Source organism: Vipera ursinii (assembly GCF_947247035.1).
Source record: "Vipera ursinii genome assembly, chromosome: 7".
NCBI lineage: Eukaryota > Metazoa > Chordata > Lepidosauria > Squamata > Viperidae > Vipera > Vipera ursinii.
In genome coordinates this window covers 27090568-27117061 of record NC_139521.1, presented here as the reverse complement: position 1 = coordinate 27117061, position 26494 = coordinate 27090568, and positions in this window count along the sequence as shown.

The window sequence follows — 26494 nt, the reverse complement described above, 5'->3', positions numbered from 1 at the left end:
TTGAATAGAATCTGTTTTTGGTTCAACATTCTGTTGCAGTTTCCACTAGTATCACACTTCTAAAAATATTTTCCAGTCATAGAAATATTAATAAAAACTTACCATGTTAGTCAATTATCAACAGTGACAGAAATGTCTATGTGCTACTTAATTTTGTAGCTAGTATTGCTTTTTGACTTTTCTTTCAGGGAATGTAAGTCCAGTTAAATGTCCTCTACCCTTTGACGCAAGGTTTGTTTTGCTTGGTAGTAGTCCTATTTGCGAATTGAGGTGGATGAAAAGCCTAGTTTGGCAAGGTTGGACTTGACAGCCTTAATCCATGAAGAGGAAAATTTATCTTGTAGAATCAGTGGAGCAAGGTCTTGCAGAAAGCAATTAAGCCTTAGCCAGATGTTTAAGGAAGCTATACAGATTCTTGCTTTGACTTTTATCAATCCTGTCTCCAGGCACAGAAGTGCATTTGGGACACAGTGCGGCATCTGGAGAATTGTTCTAATAAATTTGGATTGAACTCTTTCCAGTGGTGTAAAACATGAAGCTGAGGGTCCGAGCAAGGTCCCGTAGAGAAGCTGTGCTAGTGACTTGGCCAGAAAGAGGTTAATTGCAGCTAGAACATAGTCTCCTCCCTTCGTACACATACAAAAAATAAGAATGGCATTTGCTGATTGTTGGCCAGAGGTAGCCGCATATTCTCCATGGGCTTTCTGTGAGTCGGTGGCATGGATAACTATCCCTAGGTACCTGCTCTATTTTGTGGCTATTTAAATACTATGTGTACTGTTTATGCCTTTTTTGCAAAAGCCATAACCTTTGTTTTCTCATAATTTATGTCAAGTTTATTATATTTGCAATACTGGACAAGGGCTCGCAAGGCTCTTTTAATGCTAACTAGAGTCCTGGAGAGAATCACAGGACCATCTGCATAGAGCAGCAGAGCAATGCTTCAGTCACCTATTTTTGTGGGGTGGTAATTTGGATTATTTAACCATTTTACCATATTGTTTATGTAAAAATTGAAGAGCAAGGGGGCCAGTATGCACCCCAGTTTAACATCCTTTTGAGTTTCAACTGATCTCGAGAGAGACCCTTGCATATTACAGCTCACCTTGAGAGATGTTTTGGTATGTAAAGCACATAACAGAAGGAGGAGTCTGTGATCAATTGAGGCAGCTTCCAGCTTCTCCCATAGCTTTGTCCTTGTAACTGTGTCAAAAGCTGCCTTAAGGTCTATAAAGGCAGCGTATAATGATACAGGTCTGTCTGATGCATATTTTTCAATCAAATGATGGAGAACTAAACACTGATCTATGGTGCCTCTCCCCTCTCTGAATCCGGCTTGTTCTTCAGCAATCAGGTTCTCACGGTCCAACCACTCCTTTAATTTATCTTGGAGGTGTTTGGCGTAGAGTTTGCTGCTTACATTTAGCAGACTTATTGGTCTGTAGTTGGCAAGGTTGTCTCTCTTTCCCTTTTTATAAATTGGGACCACAATTGCCAAACCCCAATCCTCTGGGACATGGCCGGTGCAGTCAATATAGGTGAATAGTGCTGCCAGGATGGGTATCCACCACTCCATATTATTTTTTAGTAATTTGGCCGAGATGAAGTCAGCTCCTGGAGCCTTCCTGATCCTGAGTTGGCCAATGAAGGATTTGATTTCAGACTCTGAAACTGGAGGCCACTCAGGTAAATCCTTCATTATAGACCTTGTACTCTCGCTGGAGAGGTCTTCATACATTCTCCAAAAATGGAGTCCCCAGGTTATAGGAGATATATGGCAGTCTAAAGGGGTATGGATTCTTTCAGAGTTATTAGACGCCAAAATAAAGAAGAGTTCTTTTGCTTTGCTACCACAATGAGCTGTTCCCAGGAAGACCTTGTATCTTGTCTGTTCTTGAATGCAATCAAGTGTAAGTAACTGTTTAAGGATTGCTTTATTGCCATATCCAGTCTCGCTTTTGTACTCCTTATATGCCAAGTTAAGTGCTTTCTTGGCTTCAACACAATCCTTATCAAACCATGGTTTGGAGGTGGTGCAGGACCTCTTAGCTGAGAAATTTCGGTCATGTGCTAATGGTTGTAACTCATAGACTAAACTCTTATATAGTTCTAATAGATCTTCAGTTGGGTTGGCTGATATGAAGGCTGCATGGATTTTTTGAAAATTATCCTCTGTTAGGGCTATCCTTACCTTCTGATCAAGTTGTTGAGTCCATTTGACCAGGCATCTTCTTAGGCCAGCTGTAGAGATTGCAGGGATAAAATGGTCCTTAGAGGGTATCTGCCTGATAAAGGGCTTCATGTATATACACAGAGGAAGATGATCACTTTCTAGGTAGGGCAGGACTTCAAAATTTTCTATATGATGTACTAAGTCCATAGAACTTATGATGTAGTCAATGGTGCTGGTTTTGGACCCTGCTATGAATGTAAACTCGCCAGGATAGTCACCAGGCCATGAGCCATTTGATATGACAAAGTTACATTTATTTGCCAACTTGGCAAGACAGAGGCCAGCATAGTTGGCTCTGATGTCTTTAGAGAGTCGTGTGAGGGGGGTGTTGGTTTGTATAGGGACCTCTGATGGTGGGTATTGATGATACTTCATAAATAGTGTATAATCATCTGGTCCCAATCTGGCATTAAAGTCTCCCCCTAGTAGGACCCTGGCGTTTGGGTGTTCCATGAGTTGTTTATTGATGTAGTGTTCCAACTCCAGCCATACAGCAGTGGTTTCAGCTTTTCTTAGTGAAGGAGGGAGATAAACATTAATTATCAAAAGCAGGACAGAGTCCCACTTGAGGAAAAGGGCCATAGCTGAATGGTTTAAAGGGGTAATAAGTGTGGACTCTGCTCTCAAATTAGTAGAAATAAATACACTCAGCCCTCCTTTCAGTCTCCCTGGGCCTCTGCCAGGCCTTGCTTCCAGCTTATATGAATACAAACCATTAAGCAGGAGATCATCAGTAGTCCAAGTTCCTTGCACCAATATAATGTCCATGCCTTCCAGAGGATCATTCCATGACATGATGTTTAAAGTGTTTTCCTTGCACTGGCCTTCATATAGTCAGTTCAAGTTCTCTATAGGGGCACTTGTTGGAGGATCATTATGATAATTGTTATTTGATGTATTAGTTTGAGTAATTATTGTCAATGCTTCTTTTAAACCATCTCTGTGTATAATTAGCTTGCACAGGATCTGGCAATACAGTATATCATTGAAGTCTATCAGCATTTCCTCTGGCACACCTTTAGCAGAAACAGTGACTCTGGGTAACTCTGTTTGTGGATCACTTCTCTTTTTTCTCAGGGTTGATTCAGCTGCCCGTATATCAAACTTATCAGTATGAGGACTGTTGCTGCTTGGATTTAAAACAATAGTTCCCTCATGGAGAGACTGAACCAGGAGTGGGCACAGATTCTCTGAGCGGAAGACACGTATTGGAAATATTTCAAAAGTGCTCAGGAAGTGCTTCATTCTAAGAAGCATTGAGGGAATTATGGACTGCTTGAAGGATAGCCAAATCTGCATGCAGTGCCTTCTTGAGGGCAGCCACTCTGCATGTAACAAATCAATATGTGTGTACTCGCAGCAGAGCAGCTGGCTCAGAGATTGCCTAACAGCTTTTCTATCCCTCCAATGTCCTCTATTCCATCTATTGTCATATATTTGCAAGGTAGCCTGGTTGGTCTGTAAACTGAGATTATAAAGGTCACCTCTAGAACTATTTGATTGAATGTTGTTTTCTTTGTGGATAATCTTTCCTCTCTCATTTGTAGAAGGGAGAGAGGGGCCTATTCTAGTCTCCATTTCTGCATTAGCCATCCCATATCTATCATTATATGTTCTCCTGGGTCCTTCTACGATGTTTGTTTGACTGCTGATAAACTTTACAAGAGACTCTTTCAAGCAGTCAACCTTTTTTGTAACAATTGATAAGAGTTCATAGATTGAATTTACAGTTTGAGCTGTGAGCAAACATTGTCTGGAAAGAAGGTCTGTTTCATTCTCCCTTACTAAGTTTGTTACTATCCCATCCTGTGCAGGAAAAGCGGGTGCTGAATTCCAAGGAGGGGAGCTATTTTCTGTGAGAGAAACAGAAAGTTCTGAATGCTGTTTGCTTTCAAGTTCAGTTTATAAATTCCATTCCAATGAGTCACATACAGACGAGTTACTTACTGGAGCAGGCTATTTGCAGTGAAATCTTCCATTTTCTGCTGCTTCAGTGGCTTGGAAGAACTCTGTCTCTTTCTCCTTTTCCCCATTCTTGGTAATTCTGGCTTGTAGAGTTGTTAAAATGTAGGTAAAACAGTGGTAGCCTATCCAGTATATATTCTTGTAAAAAGTCTTTGACTATTGTAAAAAGTCAAACAAGGGTTAAAACAGGTTTAAAAGTAAGTTTAAAACTAGGTTTTAAAAAAGGTTAAAATGGGTTAAAATGGGTTTTAAAAGGTTAAAATAGGTTAAAAGGGGATAGGTTAAAATACAATGTTAAAAGAGGTTAAAAAGTTAAAATAAAAATAAAATAAAATAAAATAGAGCTTTTGCTTTTGGAGGAGCTCTTTACAGCCCTTTGCTGCCTGTCCACCATCTTGGCTCCTCGCTCCAATTTTAGAATAATATTATCATCTCTGCCACACAGATAAGCAGCTCCCAAGTCTGTTCCTTTTTTTCAGCTGCAATTTTCTAAAGTAAAAACTTCAAGGCCAGCCAAAGTCTTATCTAGCTCTGGGCTTTGAGCCAGTTTTCTTTTAGGCATAAATACGTTGCAGTGCTGTAATTCACCACTGATGTCATCAACACAGTTTTTCAGTTTTTAAATACAAAACCTATAAACTTTTCAAGTCTTTCTTTAAAAAAAAGTCCTAAAAACCCTTGTAGTCCCCAAATTTCCAAGTCATATAAATATATATTAATTCCAAATTAGTCTTGTAGGTTTCTCCTTTTCCCCCAAGTAATTAATTTGCCGCTTTCCTAGGGGAATTGGGTGGAAATTCCCTTTCCCTCCTTGGGGGGAGTTCTTTTGGCAGATATTCAGAAAGAGGTCTTAAAGTCATAAAGAGAGGCTTATGTCTCACCCAGTTTCATCCACGTTGCTGTAAGATTGCTTGATAATGCTTGTTGTCTTCCGTTGACAGCAGCTTCTGACTGATTATGCGAATGTAGCCAGTCTTTCTCCTGCCAGTTTGGAGGGCTTCCTCAAATCAAACGGGAAGGGTGCTGCCCTTCCACTATCAACAAGGGTCCCCTTCTTGCTTGCCACCTCTACGGGGTGACTTTCGACCCTTTCCAGGGTGCACCAGTGGGGTGAAATCAAATACAAAATACAGTGCCCCATCTTCCTGCACCTGCATCGCCATGATGTCAAAACCAGAAGCCCTCTCTAGCTTCTTCATGTTCTATTACTTTGTCTGTTTTGTCGTTCCACAAGTTCCTTTTGCAGAAATGGTATTTCTTGCCAATATTCCAATGCATCATTTTTACTATGTTGCCATGCCATAATTTATAGTTAATCTGTGCAATCTTCTTGCAGCAGCTAACCAGATGGTCCACTGTTTCTTCAGCTTCTTTGCAGAGGCAGCACTTGCTGCCTGTTGCTGTCTTTTCAATTCTGGCTTCGTATGTGTTGTTCTTAATGCTTTGTGTTCTGCAGTCAGAATAAGATCCTCTGACTCTTGCTTCAACTTTACTTGAGGATTTGCCACTGGTTAACTAAAATTAAAATTTATAAGGGGTGGAGAGAGCAAGAGAATCATCACAAAAAGAAACACTGAAGTTGTCAAAATATCTCATCTAGAATTCTCCAAAAGTTAAATCATTGAGCTACATTTATATGAAGAACAACTCTAATATCTTTTCACTCACCATCAGCAGAAATGAGTGATATATTTTACAATATAAACTTGTTTCCTTTCCCAAGTCTGTGTTGAAAAGAGTGCCTAACTACAGCAACTAATTCTAGCAAGTTAAAAAAAAAAGATTGTCTATGGAGAGTCTCAATCATCTAGACCATGATTGTTCTAAAGGTGCTTTTCAAAAGGCAACAGGACTTTATTTATTTATTTATTTATTTATTTATTTATTTATTTATTTATTTATTTATTTATTTATTTATTAAATTTTTATACCGCCCTTCTCCCGAAGGACTCAGGGCGGTGTACAGGGCAATAAATATCAAAATACAAAATACAAAAGTTAAAAAAGTTTAAATAATTATGCCCGATATAATACAATAATTAAAAGCTATGTTAAAACCCAAACCCAAACCCCAAACCCATCAGACCAGGCTGGTTTGTTCAAATAAATAGGTTTTTAGATCGCGTTGGAAGGAGCGAAGGTCGGGGGCCATCCGGAGCTCAACCGGCAAGCGGTTCCACAGGTCTGGCGTGCCCACAGAGAAGGCCACCAATCAACATTCTCTGATCAGAGGCACCCTGAGGAGGCCCTCTCTGTGGGAGCGCACTGGACAGAGGGAGGTTGACGCCGGCAGCAGGTGCTGCCATAGGTAATCCGGACCCATGCCATGTAGGGCTTTATAGGTCATTACCAGCACCTTGAATCTCACCCGGAGGGCAACTGGAAGCCAATGCAGCTCACGGAGCAGAGGTGTAACATGGGAGTATCGGGAGACCCCCAACACCACTTGTGCAGCTGCATTCTGCACCAGTTGAAGCCTCCGAGTGGTCCTCAAGGGCAGCCCTATGTAGAGAGCATTGCAGTAGTCCAAACGAGAGGTCACGAGCGCATGAGTGACTATACGCAAGGCATCCCGGTCCAGATAGGGCCGCAATTGGTGCACCAGGCAAACCTGGGTGAAGGCCCCCCTAGTCACAGCTCCTATATGATCTTCTAAGGAGCTGTGAATCTAGGAGGACCCCCAAGTTGCGAGCCCTATCTACGGGGGATAATAACTCACCCCCATAGTAAGAGATGGAATAATCTGAGTTTCCCGAGATGCCGGCACGTACAGCCACTCAGTCTTGTCGGGGTTGAGCTGAAGCCTGTTCCTCCCTATCCAGACCCGGACCGCCTCCAGGCAAGGGGACATCACGTCGAGGGCATCACTGGTGTGGTTTGGGGTTGAAATGAAAAGCTGGGTATCATCAGCATACTGATGATACCCAACTCTAAAACCACGAATGATCTCACCCAGAGGCTTCATATAGATGTTGAACAGGAGGGGCGAGAGGACCGATCCCTGAGGAACTCCACAAACAAGAGGCCTCAAGGTCGACCTCTGCCCCCCTGCCAACACCGACTGTGAACGTCCCAGAAGGTAGGAGGAGAACCACTGAAGAACTGTGCCTCCCACTCCCAACCCCCTGAGACGCCGCAGCAAGATACCATGGTCGATGGTATCAAAAGCCGCTGAGAGGTCTAACAGGACTAGGACAGAGGAACAACCCCTGTCCTGAGCCCGCCAGAGATCATTCACCAGCGCGACCAATGCCTTCTCCGTGCTGTACCCGGGCCTGAAACCCGATTGGTACGGGTCCAGATAATCAGCTTCCTCCAAGAACAAAGGGAGCTGATACGCCACCACGCTCTCAACAACCTTCGCGAGAAAGCGAAGGTTGGAGACCGGACAAAAGTTATTTAATACAGCTGGGTCCAGGGCAGGCTTCTTGAGGAGGGGTCTCACCACCGCCTCCTTCAAGGCGGCAGGAAAGCTACCCTCATTCAAGGAAGCAGATTTTGGTTTTCCCCCCCTTGAAAATTAATCTTCTCATCCAAGAAGCTTCTTCAATTCTGAATGAATGGTGGAGAATGGAAGAATTTATATACTTTGCAGTCATCTGTTTGTTAGCACTTTGAAAGTCAGTTGTTAGCTCTCTGAGAGTCAATGGGGTTTATATCTGTACCTGAGCTAGAGTAAAAATGGATGTGTAACCTTCTAGGGACTGTGTTGTAAACAGGAGATAAATAGGTGATATCATATCCCAAATGGCCTCTGGACCCCACTTTTAAAGTCTAGAATGTGAATTTTGCTGTCTTTAAAAGAGTGGCCTTTATCATTGAGATACAAATGGGCTGCTGAACCTTGTCCTGATGTGTTTGTTCTCCTGTGTTGGGCCATGCATTTCTTTTCCCCCAATATACAGATTTATACATGTCTCACTGCATTGCACTGCATATACCACATTGCTCAGTTTGTGTATGGGTATAAATTCCAAGGATACAACACTCAGGTACAAACAGACCAATGAAAACAGTTTTTAATTAAAGATGCTTTAATTAAGAATGTTTAAAGGTGATTAGCATGCCTATGAGTAACATAATGTATAAAAAATGCATCAAATATCTTTATGCAATATCACAATTGATTTTTATTTATTATATTAGTATTTATTAGTATTATAAAGATTCAACTAAGAAGCTACACATTTTTAAATGTTTAGAATTATTGACTTAAAAAAATTCTTTCAGTTTCAAAAAAACCTAGCATATCTTAAATTTATTAATTGTGTTCTGCGGCAGAACGGAACAGTAATTTATTATTGTCCCCTTAACTATGAAAGTTATATAATTTTATTAGATATCCTGATTATTTTTTTAAATGCTACTGGAATAAGCTCAGAAATATCATAAGGGATTACAGAAGGATATGGTAAAATGAATTTAATTTTTAAAAATACATTTAGCTCTAAAATTTATTCCAAATTTTCACAAAATCCTCTAAAATTAAAAATTACAGCTTCTTGAAATGTTTAAATATCCAAGATGACAGCACTTATATTTTGAACTGAATATTTCTTGCAATTGTCTCTCATTTTGGTTTATCACAAAATTTATAAAAATTTAGCCATTGCCAGGTCTTGTTATTATCTGTTTTGCTGCAAGGTTGTTATTATTATTTTTTAGTTGCTGGCTATGTAATACTATACCTTGCCATATCTCTTTTCTATTTTTCATTTGATCTTTCTTGTTGGCCAGCTTGGTCTCTCTGGTATTTAGTAAGCATTCTCGGTGTACTAGCTTCAGTGCATCTTCATTATTGTTATTCATAGACTTCAATATTATGTGAAAACAGCAGCCAATCTAGAATTATAGAGCCAGATCTTAAATTCTATCGAAATCATTGATAAACTTCTTGCTAATCTTCTTACTTCTAATCAAATTTTAGCCCACAACTGAAAATGAGGCACAAATGGTTCCACATGTGTTCTTTCTTTTATAAGCAGGTGTTTGGAAACATTATTCTTTTATTTAATTTTGTTAAAATTACTACATCAAAAGTTTGACAGAGATATGGCAATCTGTAACAATCAAAATATGCCTTCAGTATTAATAAAAACATGGAAAAGCTGACTTCCTTCCCAGTCTATTTTCTTTATATTAGGGATTTTTGGTCTTTATAAAAACAATTCATAATTGCGGAAATAGTGACAACAAGCTATTAGCAATAGTCATTTCCTAACAGTGGTGGGAAGCATGTTTAAATAAATATTGTTAACTATGACTTTGGGATTTTACTGAGAACTGATAAACCAAGTGTTTGACCTATATGAAATACATATAGTAAGCATGGGCTAAGAGCAGCAGGAAAACAGGAAACAATAAATCAGAAATTAGAACACTGATTGTTGTAGCTAATTACATCAGACTTCTGCTTAATTTCTTGCTCTGTCATTCTAACCTGATTTTCTTGCCAATGGGCTTTGCAAATTGCTGTTGTCATGTACATAAAGCAAATAATAATCTTTAGTTCCTATGACTGGCAAACAAATTAGTGGGGAGAATATAGTTTATTATGAAAGAACAAATCAAGACACACACCAGATACCTGCTCAGATGTTCTTTTAATTCATTTATCCTAATGGGTTGTCTGGTATATTTATATTTGGATTTTCTTTTGATTCTTTTTTGCCAAGGGCATAGAGATTTGGAAAATCACGACTTATTGCATCTGATCTGGACCTATTTGATAAGTCTTGAATCAAGACAAGAAGGTTTGAAGGGTGGTACTCTTCAGAATTGATAAAGGGAAAATATGGCAGAAGGAGTCATAAAATCTAAATGGACAATAGTTTAGATGGATTTTTTTCTGAGTAGCATAATAATAACTTGGATAGGGAAAGGGAATCAAATAATATTTGGAAATATAAACATTTGGGGGAATAGTATAATTTATTAGCATGATTTGTACGTGGGAACTTTATTGAAATAAGTGGATTTGAGTAGGTAAGAATTAGGAGAAAGTAGAATTTATCTGAAAGATCTGTGGATTAGATTTTAGATTGCGAAAATAGATCTAGATAAAAATAAAACAAAGAAAGTGATGCATGAGAAGAGGAGGGAGGGAATAAAAAGAATAGGAGAATGAAATGGGATAATCTTACAACTCCTGATATGCAGCTTCCACAGTTGTTAATAAAGACATACAACTGAGGAGAAGCAGAGAGAGAGAGCAATGATTCCCTACCAAATGGTTTTTAAATAGTGCACATAATAAATTGTTAAATTATTTGCCTTTTTTGTATCTTTCTTCCAAAGCACATTCACTGAGATGACAGATTATTTTATTCAGGAAACTGCACTGAAATAATAGCATCTGTATTTCATGGCTTTCATGTTTAAATAAGGATCTTAGGTTCCTTCAACTGAGAAACCTATGCCAGTTAAAGTAAGCATACTGGCCTAAGTGATCATTTGTCCATTGTTCTATATTTTTCATGGTGATAATACAACTATTTAATCTACTGTTGGAATAAAAGCTAATGATTATATGTGCTTCATTAGTATAGTGCTAACTGGTGATAGCAGTAATAGCAGTAAAAACAGCAGCAGCAAAATAGTACAATACAATACTGAAATAAAGATGTCTGAGAGAACAATCAGTCAAACAATGATTTCAAAGAGTTAGATGCTTTTATAGGAACAATGTATCAGGAAACAGCCATAGTTCAGTGAATACTGTATGCAAGTCACATATTCAATCCTGGCATCTCTAAAATGTTTTTTTTAATGCAAACTTGTAATGCTGCTGCTGATCAGTGTAAGTCATCATTCTGAAACCTGATTCCTTCCCAATATGGGGTTTACAGTGCCCAGCTTTCCTAGCCAGGTTGACCATGTAGGAAATTTGGGAACTATAGTACCTCCATATTTATAGAATGCTAGTTGAAGAAAGATGGTGTGCACTACATAATATAGAAGTAGGAAAATCAATGTATGTACCCTGTATGAGGTAGCGTTCAGTATTCCAGAAAGTAGAGCAGCAAAAAGAAGTCTCTGAAAAATCCAAGTCTACAGTATCTAGATTAATTTAATTTGGCCTGTGCCATGAGGTCAACATTTGATCCAACCAAAAGAATTCTAGATAAGAGATCTTTTGAGGAAGACACCAAAGAGAACAGATTCATACATAGTTAACTGCTGGTGTTAATCATTTTCATTTCTATTGATTAATATGGTACTAGATAACCAGCAGGAGATAACCAGCAGAAGAACCAGTTTGATGGAGTGGTTAAGGCATCAGGCTACAAATTGGGAGATTATGAGTTCTAGTCTTGCCTAATGGGATGAAACATTTATGACTGCAATGTACTGATAAAGGTAAAGGTAAAGGTTTCCCCGCACATGCGTGCTAGTCGTTTCCAACTCTAGGGGCCGGTGCTCATCTCTGTTTCAAAGCCAAAGAGCCAGCGCTTGTCCGAGGACATCTATTCAAAAGAAATAAACCTAACAAAAGAGGAGGTGGAGTTGCATTATATATACAAGATCACTACATCTCTACAGAAATCCACAAAAAATGCTATAAGGATATACTACAGGCCAACAACCAAGCAAAATTAATAGATGAACTTTTTGATAAACAATTAACAAATGTATATAGGAAATGTACCACAATGGTAATGGGAGACTTTAACTACCCTGATATCAACTGGAAGACTCTGCAGCAACTGGGAGATCAAACAGATTCCTAACCAACCTAACTGACAACTTTGTCATCAAAGAGGTAGAGGAGGGAACTAGAGGAAAAGCTATACTGCTCATAGAGGTGTTGAAGTTGCTGGAGCAATTTCATATTGAAATTCAAATTAACGCAATCACAAGCAATAGAACATAATACAGCCAGTCTCTTAAACTTCAAAAGAGCTATTTTATCAAACACAGAGAGGGTCTAAGAAAAATTCCATGGATGAAAATCCTAAAGGGGAAAACAACTCAAGAAGCATGGGAAATTCTGAAAAGCCCAGTCCAGCACAATACTAAAAAGAAGAAATCCAAGAAGAAATCACATGGTTGCACAAAGATCTCTCTGATAAACTGAAAGACAAAAAAGGACAAATACAAAACATGGAAAGGGAGACACATAACTAAGTCAGAATATCAGCAGATAGCCTGAATCTTGAAAGATTAAGTCAGTAAAGCAAATGCTCAGAATGAACAAAGAATTTCAACAAAACTCAAAGATAATTAAAAAAAATCTTTCAACATGTAAATAACATGAAAAAAATCAAGGATACAGCTGGTCAACTTAAGAGAGAAAATGGCAAGGAAGTAACAGGCAGAAGAGTCAAAGCAGAACTGCTTAACTAATTCTTTGCCTCAGTCTTCACACAAAAGGAAACTATAGCCCAACCTACCCAAAACATAACTGAAAAGACAGACTAGAAATAAAAATTAAAATAAGCAAGAAAATGGTAAGAGAACACCTGTCTGATCTTGAGGAATATAAATCACTGGGACCTAATGAATTACATCCCAGAGTTCTGAAGTTCCATATCTTTCAAAAATCCTGGAACACCGTGGAATTACCTGAGGATTGGAAAAGTGCTGATGTGGTTCCCATTTTCAAAAAAGGACAAAAAACAACAACAACCCCAGACCCAGGAAACTACAGACCAATCAGCCTAACATTAATACCTGGGAAGATACAAGAAAAGATAATTAAAAAACAGATCTGTGAACATCTCGGAACAAAACAAGTTATAACTAAAAGCCAACATAGGTTTGTTAAAAATAGATCATGCCAAGCCAATCTTATTTCATTTTTTTTGACAAAGTGACTAAATTAATAGACAAGCAAAATGCTGTGGACATAATACACTTAGACTTCAGCAAAGCATTCTACAGAGTAGACAACAACCTACTTCTTGGTAAACTAGAAAAATGTGGGATAGACAATGTTGTGAGTTCTTTGGAGACAGTAAGCGAGACAAGAGGTTGCAAACAGGAACATTGCTTTACTGAGGCAAATAGGAACAGAACTGAATCAGAGGCTTCTGTGCAGCTACTTATATGGTTGGTCACTAGGCGGTGGTCAATAGGTTTAAAGGAACCCATTCCTGCCCCAAATCATCCAATGATGTTCTTGGAGACAGCAAGTCTGGCAAGTCAGTGACCGTTACACAGACACACCAACTGAGCAACCTTAAGCAGCATTCAAACAGACACGTGAAACAGTTCAAGTAAAATCTCAATACATTACACCCCTCCCCCCTAGAATTTACACACATTATTAATATTATTTAAGAATAAAGTCTTGTAAATGTGGTGGTCTGTGCAACCTTGCAGACCGTCTGGGGGATCCAGGCAAACCCCGGTTTACCAGCTTGCCCACCAGGCTGGGTAGACCAGGGCTCACAAGTTCATGAGAGTAGGATTGACTTGAGTCACTTTGGCTGGCCATTCCAGGTTAGCCCAAACCAAAGTCCAAAGAAGAAGCAGAGTCAGCGTAGTTGCTGCCTTGTTCAGGTTGACTTTCCCCATCTGGAGACCCATGTTGCACTCCCAGACTTTGTCCATCTATGACCACCTCCCCATTGTACTGACTGGTTGAGTCCTCAGAGTGTGTGAACTGCTCTGCTTGGCTGCCAGTTTCTGGCTCTATTTGTGGACCTGCCATGAGGTCCTTACTTAGTGGCCATTCTGCAAAACGCTTCCGCAGCTGATCAAAATGGCAGTGAATGACTCGCCCCCCATCCAGAGCCATCTCATAGGAAAGAGGTCCCAAAATTTTGTCAATTTTACCCAGCAGCCACAAGTTCCCATGCCCATAGTTCCGGGCCAACACCCCATCACCCACTTGTCAACCCCCTTGGAGCCTTTGGGTGTGAGGTGTCTGCTGCCACCCAGTCAGGATGCAGCCTGTCCAGTTTTGTGATGAGCCTTCTTCCCCAGCGAAGCTCTGCTGGGCTGTTGCCTGTTGCTGTACAAGGTGTAGTGTGCTGGCAAAACAAGAAATCAGCAAGCCTATGGTGCCAATCTCCAGTCACAATGTGCTTGAGTGACTCCTTTGTTGTCCGCATGATTCGTTCGGCCTGCCTGTTAGTCAATGAGTGAAAGGGAGCTGATGTTGCATGCCTTAGGAGGTTAGTCTTCAAGAAGGCCTGAAACTCTGCCTCTGTAAACTGGGCTCCATTGTCCAAAACTATGACATCTGGCAGCCCATGCGTGGCAAATTGCTTTCTAAGCACCTGGATAGCCCTAGCAGTAGTCATAGTTGCAATAGGAATTACTTCCAACCATTTACAGTGGCTGTCGACCACTATCAAAAAATAGCTGTCCCTGAAAGGGCCCAGAGAAGTCAATGTGAATCCTTGACCAAAGTGTATGAGTTTCCTCCCATCTGTGGACAGGATGTGGCATTTCTGACCTGGACTGTTGACATATGTAACACCTGTGTACTTGGACCTCGATAGCCTTATCTAATCCTGGCTGGATCTGGCTCTACCTGTGGCAATGGCAACCTGCTAAGGCCATCTGCGTGGCCCATGTCTTTGCCGGGTTTGTGAACCAGCCTGTAGCTGTAGGCTGACATAAAAATGGACCATCTTAACATTCTAGGGGACAATATTTGAGGTGTCTGACTATCTGTAGTAAATAACCCCAACAGTGGCTTGTGGTCAGTGAAGACCGTGAATTCCCTGCCAGACAAGTAATCATGGAATTTCTTCACCCCGGCCGCAATGGCCAAGGCCTCTTTGTCATTCTGAGTGTAATTGCGCTCAGCTGAGGACAATGTCCTTGAATAATAGGCAATGGGGAGTTGAGTCCCATTACTTGACAAATGGAATAGAACAGCCCCCACCCCATGATGGGATGCGTCATATGCAATGCATAGAGGCAATGTTTCATTAAAGTGCGTAAGCACTTAATTGGAGGACAGTAATGATTTTACTACCTTAAAGCTGTTTTTGTGAACCTTGGTCCACTTCCATGGGGTATTTTTGTCTAAGAGCCGGTGTAACGGCTCTGCCACTGAGGCCTTGTTAGGAAGGAACACATGGTAAAAATTAAGGAGACCCAGGAATGTCTGAAGCTCTCCTTTGGACCTGGGGCTTGGTGCCAGCTGAATGGCCTTCAGCTTGGACTCGGCAGGGTGGATATCTTCAGCATCAATACAGAATCTCAGGAAGTCAGTGGAAGAGACCCCAATGTTTTTGTTTCTTTTCAATTTAAGTCCCACTTCATGGAACCGCTGAAGGATGGCTTTGAGCCTCCTTGCAAGCACCTCATTGGACTCACTGGCGATGAGCACATCGTTGAAATAGGGAAAAACCCCTGGAATGCCCTTGAGCGTACGCTCCATAACTCCTTGGAAAATTCCTGGGGCTACGCTAACCACGAATTGAAGGCGTTTGACTTTAAAAGCCCCCCTGTGTGTCACAATTGTTTGTGCAGCTGCTGTGGCCTCGTCCACAGGTAACTGCTGATAGGCCTGTGCCAAATCTAACTTAGCAAACATGGTACCCCCTTGCAGCGATGCCAAGATGTGACTAACAACTGGCACCCGGTATGCATACTGCTTAAGTGCCCTATTTATGGTGCACTTGTAATCAGCGCAAATTCTGACCTCCCCATTGGCCTTAAGTGGCATGACAATTGGGGTTTCCCATTCACCCCCATCTACGGGCTGCAGTATCCCCTGACTGACTAGCTTGTCCAGCACTGCATCAATTTTGTGTTTTAGTGCAAATGGCACTCTACGGCATTTGATTCTAATAGGGATTATGGCAGGATCAAGTTTAAAGGCTATCGGAAGGCTCTTATACTCTCCCAGGTTTGTGTCAAAAACATCCGCAAACTCTTCGCATACAGACACCAAGTTCGCCGCTTGTGTCAAGTGGATCCCAGTTACTTGAATGCCCAGAGCATCAAACCAATCAAGCCCTATTAAGCTCATTCTCTGGCCCTCCACCACAATCACATCTAGGGCCCCCGAAAACCCCTTGAACTTGAGAGCCAAGATGGCCTCGCCTTTAACGGCTACTCAGGAATTCTTGAAGTCAGTCAGGTTGATGTCGGATGGCCTAAGCTTGGCCCACCTCTTGCTGCGGTTGCACAAAAACCGGAAAGTCTCCAGGGAAATGATGGATACAGCTGAACCAGTGTCTAGTTCCATCCTGCAAGGAACGCCTTGTAACTTGACCTGAAGCTGAAGTTTGGACTTAAGGGGATGGTGAGTTCCCGTATGGGAAACGCTCTGACATCTGGAGCAAAACCCACTCTATGCGCTCCCGGGGGCCCAGGACCTCTCCTGATCAGATTGTCTGATTGGCGGTCCTTCTAGCGACTTCTACAGACTGATATGATGTGGCTGGTTATTCCACAGGCCCAACACATGGCTGTCCAGAACTGGCAGTCCGCTTGTTGGTGGTGGCAGCCACAGCCCGAACACCAAGGGAAAGGAACTGCCTTGTAAGGGGGCTTCAGATCCTTGTCATGGTGCCATTGGATCTTGTCAACTTCATGGTCAAAGTCGGCATCTTCTGGAAGTTTGGCATCCTCGTGGTGGATGTCATCCTTGTGAGGAGTGCTTTTGGTGGGCCGCAAGGCCTTCACGGCTCTGCTGGTGGGTTCATTTGCCATGACTTCTTTTAAGGCTTCCTGGAGTGAGAGAGTCTCTTTTGCAAAAAGTTTCTGTTGCAGCTCTCTGCTCCTTAGTCCACAGATGAGTCAGTCTTGAAGCCTTTTTTCCAAGTCCGAAAATTGGCACAGGTGCAAAGCTTGTCTCAATGCCGCAATGAATTCCCTGGCCATCTCTCCAGGTTGTTGAATTCATTTTTTGAAGGTGTGCCTCCACACAATCACTGACAGCTTAGGCTGGAAGTGGTCGCTGAGCCGTTTCTTCAGGTCCGCGTAAGTCACGAACTCCAGCTGCACTGGTGTGACTAAGTTCTCCGCGATGTCGAATGTTGCAGACCCGCAGACACAAAGGAGTGTTGCGGCCTTCAGGCCATCTTCGGCAACTTGGTTGGTGCAGAGGTAATTTTCTACTCTTGAGATGTAGGATGACCATCTCTCTGGGTGAGTAACATCAAATTCCTCAAGCTTTCCAACTTTCACCATCGTAGGAAAGTCTTTGCGGCTTGTCCCTCTTGTTGCCTCATCCTGCTTCTTCTGTAGGCCCTGGGACTGGTCCGCAGGGTGGTGTGGTCGCTAGCGTGGCTTGCTAGGCCGACTGGGGGGGGACATGGTCCCTGCCAGACGCTTTGCTGGCCTCACCCCCTAGTGACTTTCAGCTCTTCCGAAGAAGCAGGATCTCACCTTCGTTGCCAGTGTTGTGTAGTGAGTTCTTTGGAGGCAGTAAGAGAGATGAGAGGTTGCAAACAGGAACACTGCTTTATTGAGGCAAACAGGAACAGAATTGAATCAGAGGCTTCTGCGCAGCTACTTATATGGTTGGCCACTAGGCGGTGGCCAATAGGTTTAAAGGAACCCATTCCCGCTCCAAATCATCCAATGATCTTCTTGGAGACAGCAAGTCTGGCAAGTCAGTGACCATTACACAGACAAACTACTTGAGCAACCTTAAGCAGCATTCAAACAGATATGTGAAACAGCTCAAGTAAAATCCCAATACATTATAGACAACATCACCACCAGACGGATTTGTAACTGACTAACAAACCATACTCAATGAGTCATCCTTAATGGTACTACATGATCTACATGGAGGGAAGTACTGTAATCAGTAGAGTACCCCAAGGTTCCATCTTAGGCCCAGTACACTTCAATATCTTCATAAATGACTTAGAGGAGGGAATAGAAGGGAAACTCATCAAACTGACAGGAATAAAACAAGCTCAGGATCCAAGAAGATCTTGACAGACTTCAACAATGGGCCCTATCCAACAAAATGAAATTTAATATGGAGAAAAGCAAGATTATATACTTAAGGGAAAAAAACCAAAGGTATAAGTACAGATTAGGCGAAACCTGGCTCAAAAACAGTAACTGTGAGAGGGACCTTGGACTCCTAATGGATGATCACTTAAATATGAGTTAGCTGTGTGTGGTAGCAGGCAAAAGACTTATACAATCCTTGGTTGTATAAACAGCGATGTAGAATCAAAATCAGGTGAAGTATTAGTACTGCTTTATAAAGCCTTAGTAAGGCTATACCTGGAATACTGCATCCAGTTTACAAAAAAGATGGTGAGACTTTGGAAAAAGTGCAAAGAAGAACAACTAAGATGATTAAAGGCCTGGAGTAAAAAACATATGAAGAACGGTTGCAGAATTTGGGTCTGGTTAGTCTAGAGAAAAGAAAGACTGGGGAGACATAATAGCAGTATTCCAGTATTTGAGTGGTTGCCACAAAGAGGAGGGGGTCAACTTATTTTCCAAAGCACCAGAGGGCAGGACAATGGATGGAAACTAATCAAGGAGAGAAGCAACCTGGAATTAAGGAGAAACTCCCTAACAATGAGAACAATTAACTACTGAAACAGTTTGCTGTCAGAAGTTGTGGGTCCCTTCCAGCCCTATTCTCATTCTTAGGCACAAAGCCAGCCGGTGACTCTTAGCTTTTGGAAGAAGAGCTCTTGGCAAAACTTCTGAAAAGCTTCGGCAAGAAAACTGCAGGAACTTGTGTTGATAGTCTATGAGAATCAGACATGAATGAACAGAAGGAAAAAAATATGAAAGAGAAATTGATAGAAACAGAGCCCAGAAAAAAATATTTTTACCCTTACTGTACATATGACTGGAAAGCCTTTTGTCAACATAATGGAAGCATGACCCAGTTTAGAATTAATAATCGCACAAGTACAGTCTTTGACAATAAAAATCCAGTCCTAATGCATTAACTAAGAATGGTTATACTTTCATAAAATCCAGGTATAATTGAAATGGCACCTGACCTTTTCTAAGGGTCCTTTTACCTTGTGTGCCTTTTTAGACACACAAGGTAAAAGGATTGATTTGCAAGGGACAATTATGTAACTTTAAATCTGAGATTTAACAATCTTCCAGAATGGCTCCATATCTTTAGATGGTAAGGTCTATTATACATTCATATAACCTATTATGAACCTACTCCCAGTTTTTCCATATTATGAAGAAAGAAGGATATCCTAGTGATTCTATAACTGAAGCCCTGGATTTGTTCCCTAAAGTCCTACCCTTTTGCTCTTCAAGTCCTCATTATAAATTCAGACTTATCTGTAAGACAGCCCCAATTATGGGATCAATTCCCAAAGAAAGTTTTTGTTTTAGTCCCCTCCTGTCTTCCTTAAATCAAAATGGTTTCTATTTTCTTATTTTGGAGTGAGTGGGGAGGTGAAAACAATGATTAATGCAATCTCTATTGATATTTTGATTTTACAGTTGTATCACTTTCTTGTTCTGCATATTTTATTCCCCTGAAAATATCATTTTCAATGTACATGGATTTTCCCTTCTAGGGCTGCACTAGTGTCCATTTAACTGGAATAAATAAGTTGATTGTAATAGAAATTAGACAAATTTACTGATACATAGATATGTAAAGAAGCAATTGTACTGGATTTCTTGTATACTGTAAATCATTCTGTATGTAAGATAAAGTACTGTTTAAAGTTTAGAGAAGTTTAGGACAGAAATCTCTACAAAGAGACAAGGAAAGCCCTCCTTGGATCTATTTTTGCTCTCCATCCTTAGCTGTAATCATAATCAAAGAACATCAGAGAGGTCAGCCAGCTCAGAGATTTTCCCTCACTTGTTGACACTTAGAGAGTGTCACTATTGTGGACCAAAACTATTGTAACATTGTTCGTGCATACACTTTTGGTCCTTTAAAGACTAGTTTTAAGTGGACTCTCTAATAGTTGAAGGACAGTGAAAATGAGGATGGAAAGATTATAATTTTTGCTTCATAATGAAAATGGTGTCTGGGCAAAGGTGTTCCACAAGCATATGCTATGTTAAGACTGCTAAAGGTTTTTATTTTGAATTTGCTGTGACAAGAAGCTTCTACAATTCAGTGTTTTCGTCTTCTGGTAGTATCTATTTTTCTGCCTTGTTTTATAGCTGAATAAACTTAATCATTTCTTGAAACTTACCATTTCTGCTATCTGTCTTTGAATTTCTGCTTCATTTTCATTGAAAAATTATGAATTGGATTTTCCACAGATTACTGCTTATCCACTAGCCTGTACATCACTAGGTTCTAATACATTGTATCAATTTTTTATTAATTTCATTTTTTTGTATTCTACAGTGTACATATCTATTGAAATAATTCATAATCTTGAGCTCTTAACAAAATTTTGGCTTTGACAATCCCACGTTATATTAAGCTGGAGGTTGCCTATCCCAAAATACTGCATGTGCTCTATGTTTAGCAGTATGGATTCATGCAGAGGCAAGATTAGGTAGCAACAACTAACTGACCTTGTTTAATCTAAAAAAAGGGGGGGAGGGGTTTGAAACCATTAGTACTTGGATAGGAGAATGTCGCGGAACAATTAACAGTCCGACCAGAGGTGGATGGACCGTGGTTCATTTGCATGGTCAATATCAAAGAAAAGAAATCCAAGGCATATTCTATAGCAAAACTTTTAATGAGAAAACAAAAGACCTAGACTGACTACATTCTCTCATCAGGCAGAAGGAGAAAGTGAAACAGAAACTGTAAGAACTTTTTCAGGCCTGTGCACAAAACAATTTAAAACCAAAACATTGGCTGGACATAGCTGGAGTCACTATGGTTACAAGATAAGATAATACACAGTGCAGAGCAGAAAGAGATGTACAATTAGAAATGAGCGAAGCTGGCAAAACTAAAAAAACACGCAGTGACAGAGAATATCTTGAGAGATAGACTGGAAGCCTAGAGAAATGAAAAAAGGCAATAACAAACCACTTTTATACCATCACTACAGTATATAATCTAGGAGTTGGCCATGACTAAAAGAAGAGCTTACTTTTAAAAGTAATGATGATGAAGCTATCTCACAGCTCTTGTTTTATATATTACTTAATCTGCTTTGGACACAGAAACAGCAATAATATTATGTGCAATAATATTATTTCTTAAGTAAGGAAAGAATGCTACTTCTTATTAATCAATAGAAACACGTGAATGCTTACTTTATATAGCTTAACATTTACGTATCCTTTGTTCATTTCTATTACAGTTTTTCACAGAGATATTTTAAAATATTGGGAAATAACCAATTCAATTTATATATAAAATATAATATGAATTATTCCAAATATGAAGGCTTTCTGTGGCATAATATAATTCTAAATCTTATTACATTATTTAGCTCAGAATATGTCTCTCTCTGTCTCTTTCTCTTATCCCCACCCTCCCTACATAAATGCACTCCTTCCCAAATTTTTGTTTATTTCTATACTGTATAGCTCTCTCATTCTTTGATTTTACAGGAATTTGGTGCAGAATACAAACATTGACCAATGAAACGTATACTTAGACCACACTTTCACAGGAAAGAGAGTTACGAAACTGATTTTTCAGAGGTAGATCAATTCCTCATATATATTTCTGCAACTCTACCTCAGAGTATTTAGAGTATCCCATAGCTTTACTGCTGAGGTGGTCCAGTCTTGATAGACTTAAGGATTTTAATCAAAAACACTTCAAAAAAACAAAACAAAACAGCAGATAGCCCACAATTTTCTGGGAAGGTTTTGTTAGGTTATTTGTTTCACTTCAAAGCTTTCATGTGTCCTACATATGTATTCTTCTCAAAGAAAATATATAAGACAGTGGTGGCGAATCTATCAAACGTGTGCCAGAGGTGGCACTCAGAGCCCTCTCTGTGGGCAAGCGTGCCGTGCCCGGGAGATGGCGAGGGCCTGGCCTCTGCTGTCCTGGCCCCACCCACCCAGTCTGCCATGACCACTGAAGCCACACCCACCTGGCACCCGGTGATAAATAAGTGGGTTTTGGGTTGCAGTTTGGGAACTGGGTCTCTAAAAGGTACGCCATCACTGATATAAAGGAACAATAAAACCAGTGGTGGGATTCAGCCAGTTCACACCAGTTTGGCAGAACCAGTAGCTAATTTTTGTTGCCCAGGCCTAGGATGGACTTCCAGAAGCATCATCCACACAGAGAACTGGTTGTTCACATATTTGAATCCCACCTCTGAATAAAACACAATACTTTAAACTGTAACATTAAACGCTTTGTTAGCATAGTTAATTGTAGGTTTCAAAGCTATACAATGAAATGAAATCTTATTGTGCTACCTTGACATTTTATACAAAATTCACCTTCATTGACACCTCTCCATCAGAAATAAGTGGGATTCCACAGATATAATATAGCTCAAATTTATCTTATACTGTCTTTATCTGTACCTCTGTTCATTTTATTGATTTGTTCAATAAGTTCTCTAAAAACCTGCAAATTGTTACTAGTACCAATACAATTGGATATGATTGAAAAGGTTGCTAAGATAGAGGCAGGATTCTGATAATTCTGAAATGAGCTTGAAGAAATCTTTATTTTATTCCATGTATAACTATTAAAAATTGTATAAATTACTTAAATGTATATTTTAGGGGAAATAAATTAGAAATATGTTTATTAACCAGTTTTCCAATTACTCTTTTTGGCAAATTTTTGGAAAGAACTGGATTCATTAAAAAAATAATTTGATATATGGATAAAACAATAATAGTGTTAGAGTCTCCAAGAAAATTGGGCAGAATAGGACATGGGTGGATGGGATGATTATGGAAGGACAATGGGACTAAATAAATGAGTGAGTTGGCTCCATTGGGAGTGGGAAAGTTATTAGTTTACAGACCATGCTAATCCTTTTCCAGGGATTGTGTGTATTTTATCTTAAAATGACAGGAAACAGTATCATCAATTTTGAGCATTTGTGGTCTGAAAGGACAATTTGTGGTTTTGGTAATATGTACAGAAAGATGATTTGAAGGCTGCTTGCAGTCTTGTGGCTTTGGGTTACCCATCTGAACACACTATATTCTTGTAAAAATATGGCAATGACACATGGCATTAATTTAAATCCATCCTTGTGTCATAATTCTTGAACAGGGTTTAAGAGGATTAAAAGCTCTTATTTCATTTAAATCTGAGTTAACAAAAGGAGTTATGAATTCTATAACAATATTGGAATGATTGAATAATTCAGATTCCTTCCATCAGTATTGACTGTTAGAACCCTCCTCCCATCTCTCTGGTGCCATCAGTACCTGTTTTTGCCAAATATGAGAAAATCAATCTTGGAAAGTTCCAGAAGGGAAATGGTGAAGATAGTCCATTGTGGGCTGAGACTTTACTGGATTGCATCACTCTCTGGCTTTTTACTACCTCAGTGAATACTATGATACCTTTTCCAACTTTGAAATATATTGATGTAAGTCTAATAATGTAGTAGTTTCATTCACATTTTCTTATACTTTGTCCTGCACTGTATTATTTTTATTACTGCTAACACATTTTCTTCTTCTTTCTAGTTTGTACTAGTTAATTGGTATTGTTTTTAATACTCCACATTTCTCTCTTTATTCCTCTCTCTTTCTCGTCAGATAGACATATGTACTCAACATAATGATAGCATAAAAATTAGAATACCTTAAGCTTTTTTAGTCTGTGTAAAATGAAAGCATAGTGACAGACTGGTATAGCTAAATATCCAGCAATTTATCCACTACATGTTAAACCTGCTAGTAAGAGATGAAAGTCATATTTTGTTTTGCTTTTAAATATATTCTATTAATTTTTAACATACACCTTAATATTTGGTAAACATCATGTTGTCTGAGTTAGTGTTTAAAAAATCAATAACAATTAATTTCTATAACTCTGTAGTCCATATAATAGCTTTTCTTCATTTCTTCTTCTTCCAATAATATTCTCTTTTGCCAACCTTAAATTAATACAGTTCTTATTTAAATAAATGACAATTACATATAAACATTTTTTCATGTTTCTGTAAATAATAACCACTATATAAAGCTTCTTTTCATTGATCATTTTGATTGCTTCATCATAAATCCTGTTTACATTCTTATTTTAAATTTGTTTTCCAAACAATATTCAAAACTTTCTTACTTGTTAAGATTTTGTCAAAATTAGTTACACTTAAGTATTTAGGACTTTTTTCTCATACAAGCCATCACATTTTTACATTTTTCATATCTTAAAGAAAATAAGAGAGAGCGAGAGAGCAAGAGAGAGAAAGAGAGAGAGAGAGACAAAACAGAGAAAACATTTCTTTTATGTAAACCATCCCAACATTTTTATATTTCTCATGTCAAAAAACCAAACACAAAAGAAAAAAGAAAGAAGGCGTACTATATTACTTGAGGGGTTCATCCCTCTTAAACTAATCTTCATTTATATTTAAAATCTTTCTATTTCTTTAACTATATTCAAATGAATGTTTAATTTTTAAATACTCCTTCTGGTAATTCCCATTTTTTAACTTCTTAATTCTCACTTTAGCCTTTTTTCCCCCAAGCATCTTCCCTGTTCCATATGCTTCGATGAATCAAAGAATCTTCCCATAATCTTATAAATGTTGTTGCAGGTACAAAAGGCTAAACAGGTAAGATGTTTTTATAGAAAGGTTTCACCTGTTTGTATTCACTGAAAATCTTTTCCTTTTTTTCTTTCTTGATTTTATTATTTTTTGTCTCTCAAGTTCTTGTAATTCTTCTGGAAAAATTCATTTTGCCAAATCTTTTTTTCTTATCCTCAAACTTATTTTGTAATATTAAAGTGTAGTTTGTCTTTTCCATGTCCAGAGTTTCCTGTAATTTTTTTCATCTGGGTTAAGTCTTACATGTTTGTATTGTTAAATTCCATCTTGAAATCTCTCTACTCTGTCTTGTATTCAGTTGTCTGTTTTTTCTGCTCACTCTCTATTTTTATTTTCTGAGAATTTTTATGTTGTAAAGTTAAACTGGAGATGTATATAATTATGTTTTCAAATTTATGTTTTATTTCCTTTTGTTTTGAGATTATTGTTGTTTGGATTAGTTGTAACATAGCATAGATCTCTTTCTGGAAGGTATTTGTTTTTTCTTGGTATATTCTTTCTGCAGATCTCTGGTTTTCCATGATAGCCAAAAATCAGGGTTTTCCTTTTTCTGCAGACAGCTTTAGAGTTACAGTTAAGTTAGTTTAAGAGGGATGAACCCCTCAAGTAATATAGTACGCCTTCTTTCTTTTTTCTTTTGTGTTTGGTTTTTTGACATGAGAAATATAAAAATGTTGGGATGGTTTACATAAAAGGTCATTTTTATAGAATTTATATTTCTCACTTTATAGAAAGACCAAGATGTTTTCTTTTTTCTTTTTTTTGTCACAGCTGTTCTCTGTTTTCAAGACATGGAAGGTCACCAGAATCAAATTTATCTTTTCCTGGGCCTTGCCAGTCCCTGTAATAGAGCAGCTGTTGTTGTATATTTTCATCCACTTCTAGATGTCAGCACCAGTTCTTTCAGTTCTTTTCAGTAATAGACAATTATTTACTTCTATTTTCATGATATAAAAGGAAAAACTTAACAGATCCCACCAATTTCAACTTATCCAAATTAAGTCTTATATTCTTTTCATTTCAATATATTTCTATTCTCCCTGAAAGATTTAATTCACCTCTTCCATCTGCAGGAGGGTGGGGCAAAGGTCCCGCTCCTTCTCACTTTCAGAGGCTTTTTGCTTCTTGGGGTTTTTTCTTCTTCCCCAATCAGCCATAGGGTGCAGAGCCCCTCGATCCCTCGGCTGCTGCACTACTGCGCAAAACCAGAAGTCCTAGTTAAGTTCCTTCTCTTATGGATGAGTCTTAAAGCAGAATGTAATGTCTATGCTGGCCAAATAAAATTAGATTGATTCAATTAGACTATGCAGAAATACCATACCCCACAATTCTGTTAAATGAATGTTGCCATTCAAACAAGAAAAGAAGAGAAACTACATTTGTATTTTGAAACTGCAAATGTCAATTGCATCTTCCATATAAATGTACAATTAATTATGTCAGAACTAGTCTACCTACCAAATATGGCAGGAAGTCCTAAAGAATTCCAGTCACTAATATTTTATATTGTTAAAATTTTTATATTTATACTGCTAAAGCTTGTAAGCCGCCCTGAGTCTTTGGAGAAGGGCGGGATATAAATGGAATTAAAATAAAAAATAAATAAAAATAAATAAATTTATGTATTTTATTGCTCATCTGACTATCAATTGTTTTTAAATTTTACATTCCTTCGGTGATTAGAAAAAGTTTACCCTAGAATTATACATAAAGATTAAAAAATACAATTTTAACT